Genomic DNA, 8,840 nt, shown 5'->3' on the forward strand with positions numbered 1-8,840 from the left:
GGCCCTGCATCTTCCTGGTTTTGTGCATACAAGCAGTTCCTTCTGGACAGCCAGGAGCTAAGAAAGAGCCTCCTCCACTGGGTGTGTTCTATTAACCACATTGTTTTTGTCATCTTGCCCTGGTTGGGCTGTGTCTGGTTCCTCACTGATCCAGTAAGAATGAGCAAACTCACTGGATAAAATAAAAACAGTGGAATCCTTCAAACCTCTCCTCAAACCGCCCCCCGGCCCCGCCCCGCCCCCGTGGCCCCACAGCCCCTTCCACCCACTGTTGTCATATGTATAGAAAGCTGCTGTATGAGACTGGCTAGGCAGGTGGCAAATTCTTAATAACTGTGACTTACTGGCCAAGAATGGCACACACAGCTCATCTGTGTGCAAACACATCCTGGGACAGCTCCATTAACTCCACTGGAGCTGCATCAGTTACACCAGCTCAGCATCTGCTCTTCTTCTTTTTGTTAACTTGTCTTTCATCTTCCTCCTTCTCTAATCCTTGTTTATATGTTCATCGGTTGCACCGCCTCATCTGGCCTCCAGTCTGGCATTGTGATCCATGGTCAGTGCCACTGACTACAATGGGCAGGACGTATCACTGGGCAGGACTGAGGTTTTGCATAGCTCTTGAGGGGGCAAGGGCTGCTATCACTGTGAATAAGATTTTCAAAAGCCCCTAAGTGATCCAGAAACTGAAATCTCATTTTCCAAAGTGATTTAGGCACTCAGGATTCAAAGTCCATTGACCTGCAACAGGACGATTGCATAAATGCATTGCAAATGCAACTTAGATTCCCCAGTTACTAAGCAGATGTTTCTCTCTCTCTCTCACAGATGCACACACACACAACCTAGCCTAATGAAGGCCCGGCTTGTCGTGTTTACTATAATATCTATAACATACAAATGCATCGGACGAAACAGGTCTTTGCCCATGAAAGCTTATGCTCCAAATTATCTGTTAGTCTATAAGATGCCACCAGACTTCATCTATGGAAGGTACAACTATTTTTAATAAGATTTGAAATTTTCTGCCAAGTCTTGTTGGATTTGAGGCATTCATAAGAAAAAATTGAAAGTCACATTAATAAAATGCAAACACATGTTGGGGATGCAGTGGGATGGAACATGTAAGTGCATAGGCTCAAATCTGAGAGGGAAAGAGTGTAATTATGTTCAGTTCAATAATATTTTGTTATGACAAGCTGTGCAACTGGTAAGTGCAAAAGGAAACAAAATGCTGTGGTGGCTGTCCAGAATGCAGGCTGTCCTGGTGTGTATTTACCATGATCCCTGACCAGGGGTCTCCTTGCTGCATGGCATGGCACTGTCACTGCATCTTTCTTTTTTTCCAGTATAATGCACAGGTTCTGCACATAAACTGTCTGTCGAAAGGCAATCTCCAAACCAGAAATTGCATGTCCAATTTTATTGCCGGGATTGCCAACAATTCCAGCAGTTTTGCCATTGGAGACAGAAATCCACCTTTTTTCCTTTTAGCGTAAACAATTGATTTTACAGAACCCAATTTAGCAGACTTTGAGAACAACAGATATCTGCCTCCCTCTCCCACCCCCCATTGTTCCCAAAGTCCATTGTGGTCCATAAAATCATCCTTCCCTGAAAAAATTTGAGACTCACCGCTGCCATGGCCTGGAGAAACCACCACTTCCTTCGCTGGAGCCATCATGTGCTTTTCCTGTCATGGATGGGGCGTGTACAAGGGCAGACTGACACTTGCATACATGCCCCCCCCCGCCCTGGTGGTAGGAGCATGGGGTGGCTCTGGCGGTGGGACTCCAGCCATGTGTGGTGAGGTGGCTGCAGCTACATGCAGCAAGGTCTCTCCAGCAATGCAGGGCGGGATACTTCCAGCCATTCTGTTGGGGTCCCAGCCACATGGTGGGGTGCAGCAGCTCCTCCAGCAGCAGTGGCTCTGGTGAGTGGCAGGTTTTTCCTCCTTTTGGGTGGGGGTTGGGTAGCCTGTCAGGGGTGGGTGGGAAATAAACCCTCACATTTAACTGACCTTCAGGAATAGCTGACACACCTCCCCCGATTCATCCATTAACTTGCGGGTTTAATGGAGAAGTTTCTTGTTTATCTCCAATGCTGGACTCAGGGCCCATAAAGTATATTGTCCATTAGGAAGGAATATACTATGACAGAGCTGTTGAGACTCTAGCTCAGAGATTCCAGATGGGCCAGAAACCAATCCCAACCCAGGAGAAGAAAGGGAAGGCAAGTTGTGAAAAATTCCTGTCTTCACTTGTGGAGTGTGGATTAAAGTCAGACCGTTTCAACCCACCTCTGGAATCCTGATTAGGAATTTTTTCATTCATCCAGTCAGTTTACTATACCTGACTTCCATTTTATTTTTGGCGTGTGAGACATGGGAGATAATGAAAGAGTCGAAGAGAAGAACGTTGGCATTCAAGAGGAGTTGTTATAGAAAGATTCGCAGAATAGGATGGATGCAGAAGGTCACCTGTGAGGAATTATATAGGAAGAGACAGCCAAAAGGGACCCTATTGCAGAAGGTTATACAATGCATACAGCTCTCTGGGCATATCTGCAGAATGAACAATGAAGAAAAAGTCAAGACCCTGGTGTTTGGCATAACGGACGGTTCAAATAGGAGAGGCAGACACCACAGAGAATGGGTAGAAGATATAGTAGATTGGTGCAAAGCTAGTCTACAGAAACTAAGCCACTCCACACTGGACTGGGAACAATGGAAGGAAACAGTGAGGGAAGCATCCAGCACAAATGGGCCTATGGTTGTTGATGGTGATAATGATGTGTTTTGTTGTGGGCATTTTATGCTGTTTTGAAATGTGAACTCACATAGGTTGTTGTTGTTATTAGGCCTGATTGATTTGTTTTTTTTAATGCAAAACTGTTTTGGGCAAAATTTACTTTTACGTCAGCACAGCAGTTTAGGCAGGAAAGTGAAAACTGAAAAAAATGACCTGACAGGCAAACAAACAAACAAAACAAAAGCAACAAATGAACAAAACCCACCAGCAAAAAAAAGAAAAAATAGCCTAATGCTTTTTTGGCCCAGCTATCTGATAAAGTTCAATTTCCAGACACCAAAATTGGGGAGTGAAGGTGGGGGAGGGGGAGAGGAATGGGGTTTCAATTTTCAAATGAAAAGCTGAAAATGTTAAGAAAAATTGACAAATTTTCACTTTTTTTTTGGGTTGGGATTTAAAAAAAGAATTCTTTACCACCTTTGGTAAGTGCTGGTTTGTTATGATTATAGGTTAGTTTGTCGTTACACTAGGCTTTTGGTAGTTTTTAAGGATTCCAGATGCCTTTGCATTGCATGCCTACAGACAAAAATGTGTTGTTCTTTTTTTAGCATGGTTACTCCGAACGTTCTCTAAGCACTAATTATTTACTATTGGTGTCACTGGAATGGCATTGGCATTGGAAAATATTTTTCCTTTAGCCCAATTTTTAAATGATATATATGGTTCTGTGTTCTTATGTTTGCGATAAACCATTTTTGTATGGCTAGGTTAATCCATAATGAGTTGGGTTTTAGCTCCTTCTTTGTGTAAAGGATTGTGTGACTCAGGCACGAGCAAATTAAAATGTATTTTCTGGGCAGGTTGAATCTGAAAGAAATGCAACATGAACGGAGAAAGAGGATTTTTTTGCCTCCATTCCAAGTCTGCAACTAAGTGTCTCATGCTGAGAATTTATGGTTTTGGATATAAGTTGCCACAGTGAGAACTGGAAAATGTATATGATGAGACTCAAAAGGGAACGGATAAAACGCCTAAAACAGAGATTTGGAACAACATGGACTGTGGATGTCCTAATCTAGCTTCAAGAAGGTAAAGGCTCATCTTGAAAGCAAACTGGGGAGAGCCTAGGTACATATACACCTGTGTAGAGGGTGATACCAGAGCTCCTTCCTTAATTACTTCAAGCTTGCAGGAAATATTTATGTAGTGATAATTCAGAGACAAAAACTCCAGGCCTCATTTGCAATCCTCTGGGTTATCAAGTCTCCCAAAGTCATGTCTACTGATATGGAAGTGAGGCTGGTGTGCTGAAAGGATGGAACACAGGTTAATTGAAAATCAATTGATCTTGTCTATGAAGGCAAAATAAGTGCAGCACAAGTGACAAATAACATGTTTGGAATAGATTCCATACTCCATGTACCATCATTAGTTCCAGCCAAGAATTAACAGCGTCACAACAAAGAGTTCTAGTTTTAGAGTTGAGGATTACAGTTTTCTCAAGGACCGTGGTTGAAGTCTCCACAGTGCGTAGAGCTTAACATAGTTCATGATAATAACCAAGTATCATGTTGCTCTGAGCATTAAAAATGATGGATTCTGGAGCAGGTGGGCAGCTTTAATTATATGGCTCCAAAGGAAATAAATACTCTGATTGGTTTTACTGTCTGATGGGATTCAATCCACAGTAAAATTACTTATACTGAGTTGATGAGAATAAAGCCTTTGCTTCATATTTTCTCCTTCCACCAGCTCTTTCTATCTGTCTCTGGCTGTGAGAACAGAGAAAGCAAGATCTATCACAGGCACTGAGCTGTAATCCTGTCAATGACTTTTGCACATGTCACAGACAAAAAAGTCAGATCAGGGAAGTGCTTCAGCAGCTGGGATCGCAACAGATGTTCTCCAGACAGCTCTGCAATATGAAGATGTAGTATAGCGCACAGGTCATGTTACAGAGACAGACAATTAAGAAAAAGAAAAAAAACCAAGGTTTTACCTGCATGGACACTGGCAAACATAAGTGACACTGAACAGAACAGGCAGCTAAATCACTCTTGAAGAGATTTTTATATCCCTTTCCTTTCGTAATGTAAAGAAGACTAGTATATAGTGTCCATGACATGATCCACAGTACGTCTCAAAAATGCTAACATCCTGCAATGGAAAATCTTCTCTTTATGGCTGGAATTAAGGGTTCTGACTCTTATTCCAGATCTGGTTTTATGGTTTTAAGCCTATCTTGTACTCCCTAATTTTGGAGTTGTGTAGAGGCATGATGACCAATCCCTGGTGGAAACTAGAGCGGCCTCTGGGCTGCTCTTATATTCCATTTCCAGTTCCCCCCTTCTTGGTCCCAGAAATCACAATAATTAACGTACACAGCACTTTGGCCACAGCTGCAATAGGTCCTGGCATTAAGATCAGTGTGCATCCATCACTATACCATCTGGAGAGCTTTGCCAAGGTTGGATTTTCAGGGGGCCATTTTCTGCCCATGTTAAGTTCCCTTTGCACTGCCAGAATGACATAGAAGGGGCAGAGCAACAATGAGTATGTGGTCTAGATCTGGAGGTTCTGGGGAGACCTTCCCCCAAAATAGAATGAAATCATCCTCAGGGAATTCTTACACCTCCTATCCATGAAGCTAACCAGGGGTAGCTCTGATGATACCTCTTCCCATTCCTCCAAGTGGGAGCACTCAGGAGTCTCATCTGGCAGATCGGACACAGCATTGCTTGTTAATCAGGGGTCTGATTGCCCCCTTTCAAAGGAAGAGGTTAAAAGGGAGGAGACCATTGTGAGGTTTCCCTCACAACATTTTTTCCTCAAATATTCCGAGGATGAGAGAGTTGGGGGTGGGGTGGATAGGCAGAGCTGGCACTAGGCATAAACAGCCTGAACAGTTGTTTAGGGACCCAGCAGCACTGGGGGGTGGAGGCAGCTATTTTATTTTGTATTTCATGAGGAAGGGGAATATGTGTGCATAGGGCCCGCAATGGGCTAGCACCACCTTGGCAGTGTTCCATTATTTGGGGAGGAAGGGAGGAGAGGAAACCTGCTGTAGGTCCAAACACAAAGCCTCACAGAGTCACTGGAGGCCCAAGTCATCTTGAGGGAGGCACTGTGCCAGCTCTGGGCCCTTGGAAGCAGGGCTGGAGTTCCCGTTAAGCATGTGCCTAGAAGCACCAGCGTTCTATGGGCACTTCAGAGTTAGAAGTTAAAAAGGTTAATACAGGCAGCTCCCCCAGGGCGGGTGGGTAGGTTCCTGGTGTGAGTTGGTGGATGGCCATCTGGTGGGGCTGGGGCAGAGCGTCCACCTCAGTCCTCCTGGGGGCCTCCGTGAGCTGAAGCTGGGGGGCAGCTGCTGAAGGTGCTAGGAGCTGAAGGTGCTGCCTCCCTGCAGGCTGGGGAGGAAAAGTGAGGGGTGTGACCAGCATCCCATCCATTTTCGTAGGCTGCCACACTGGGTTGTGTGTGGGATGGAATACATCCAGGAACTGCTTGCTATGGAGAGAGAGAGAGAGAGAGGAAACGGACCCTCCCGACTCCCTTGCACCTCACACAGGGGCACCCTGACTTAACCTGGAACCATTGTGCCTGGTGAAGGGTTTTGTGCCTTCCCAGGAATGCTGTATTTATGTTTCCTTTCATTTAATTGCTTATGGCAGCATGAAGGTGAGTGGCAGAGGGTGGGAAGCAGAGCCTACAGGTGCATCAGGTATAAACCCAGCCCTGCTCAGAAGCCAGAGTGCCCTGGACCCAGAGAGCAGCTTCCCTGGCACTCCCTCTGGATGGAGCGATTCCAGCTGTTGAGGGCAAACTTCACTGGGCGTGGAGCAAATTTCAGACTTGTGGCTTCAGCTCTCAGCACGATAGGAATATTAGAATTGTCAAAATAGATCAAACCTAGAGTCTTGCTCATCCTGTATCCTATCTCGGGCTACGTCTGCACTACTGAGCTCTTTTGAAAGGAGCCCTTCTGGAAGATCTCTTCCGAAAGAAAGAAGAGTGCATCCACACACAGGCAGCTTCTATACTTGTGCAATCTTCTGGAAGAGCAGCGGCTTCTTCCAGAAGACCTGTGGAGTGTCTCCACATGAAAGGCCCTCTTCCAGAAGAAATCAGAAGATCACGACACATATTCCGGAGTACCTGCTCCACTCCCAAATGAGGAAGAGTGTCTTCTTCTGGAAGATTCTTCCAGAAGAAAGTATGTGTAGACACTCATGAATTGCTTCTTTAGGAAGAAGAAATTCACCATGGCGGCGGCCAGCTGGAGCGCGGAGATGCATCAGGCATCCCCAGCAGGGCTCTATGGTCTCTGGGTACAGCTGCTTTAAAGCATCAAGGACCCAGACACCCCGTGGCAGGAAGCTGAGAGTGTTGGAACAGGTAGCACGTTCAGGGCTGCCAGACACACTTTCCCAAGGCCCTGTGTTGCACACCAAGCCCCGAGCCTGAGAGATGGCCAGCTCCCTGCACCACCCCAGGGCAGCCACAGGGAGCCAGACGAAGGCATCCAGAACCCCAACCAGGCTCCCAAATGGAGGGCCCCCTCCTGGACAGAGCCAGCACTCCAGGACTTCCTGGGGCTCTGGCGCGATGAGGAGGTGCTGCGAGACATGACAGGGCACCAAAGGAATACCCTGACCTTTGTGCACCTCGCCCAAGGCCTGGCTGCCCAAGGCCACCCATCCTGGACCACCGAGCAACTCTGGTGCAAAGTTAAGAAGCTGTGGCAGGAGTACAAACAGGCCCGGGACAGCGCTTGTCGATCTGGCCAGGCTTCAGCCAGCTGTGCCTACTTCAGGGAGCTGCAGGACCTCCTGGCAGGGGACAACAGCTCCCCACCCTGCACCACCATGAAAACAGCTGCACCACAGGCCTCTGCTGCACTGGAGGGGGGAGGTGAGTCTTCCTTCAGTGCCTGGTGGCCAGGATATGGATGTCCCATCCAGTGGGGTGTCTCCAGAGGGCTCACTCATAATTGAGCTGCCCTCCACCACCAGCAGCCAGGCCACATCCAGCTGGGCATCACCTGACCTGTTTGAGGCCACCTCAGGTAAGCACGCCCCATGGTAGATCCCTGGAGAGGAACACCCTGGCCCTGATGTGATGATCTAACCCCAGAAGGCCTGTCCCAGAATGAGGCCCGTGACAAAGCCTGTAGGCGACGTCCAGCAGCCATTCCATGGAGAGCCCCATGAGGCACACAACTACGCTGGAGGACCCTCAGGCAGCACGGCTGCACCCAGCCCACCCACTCCCTGGGCACGGACTCCCCCATGCCTGTATCCCCCCCACCCACCCACGGGGGAGGGCCCTCCACAAACAGCACCACTGCCAAGCCATCATGCCTCCCAGGCCAGGGTGTCAGGAACACAGGACATTGCACTGGGGCCATCCCCAGGACGTGCCCATCCCTTGGATCTGAGATCGGGGGTAGCCACCCAAGGGTGACTGGGGATATGGCACACAGGGTCTGGATGTGCCTCTGAACCTCTTCTTTCCCCCCACCCCACACTCCTGTCTTACAGCAGCACCATCCAAGGGGTGGGAGAGCAGGATGAGGACGCCAGGGCATGCCAGCCCCTTCCAGGCTGGAGGGCCCACCAGGCCTGCAGACGGGCCGGGACCAGCCCCAACACCCATGCCATGGCAGCCATGGGTCTGGAGGGCCTGACGCTAGGGCCATGATGAGGAGGCTGCAGCCGGAATGTGCTGATATAGAGGAGGCTGGCCCTGGATGAGGCCAAACTAAACTGGTGGTGGGCCACGTCGGAAGAGATGGTAGGGATGCTCCACACAGTGTGTGTGGCCCTGGCTTGCCTGCACCCAGCTGATGCCCCTGCCCCCCAGCCGATGCCCCAAGGCCCCCGTCCCCTTTGCTCCTGCCCCCCCAGCTGATGCCCCTGAGGCCCTAGCTGCCCCACTGCCCCTGGGCCTGTCTGTGGCTGCCCTGAGGAGACTTGGGCCTGGCTCATGGCCATGGTGGGTCCCATGGAGGGTCCTTCACCACACGAACCGTCCCCTCTGCCCTGCTGCTGAGGCCAAGTCTGTGGCCAACCACCCTACCTCCCAGTG

Source organism: Carettochelys insculpta, chromosome 4 (assembly GCF_033958435.1).
Source record: "Carettochelys insculpta isolate YL-2023 chromosome 4, ASM3395843v1, whole genome shotgun sequence".
NCBI classification, from domain to species: domain Eukaryota; kingdom Metazoa; phylum Chordata; order Testudines; family Carettochelyidae; genus Carettochelys; species Carettochelys insculpta.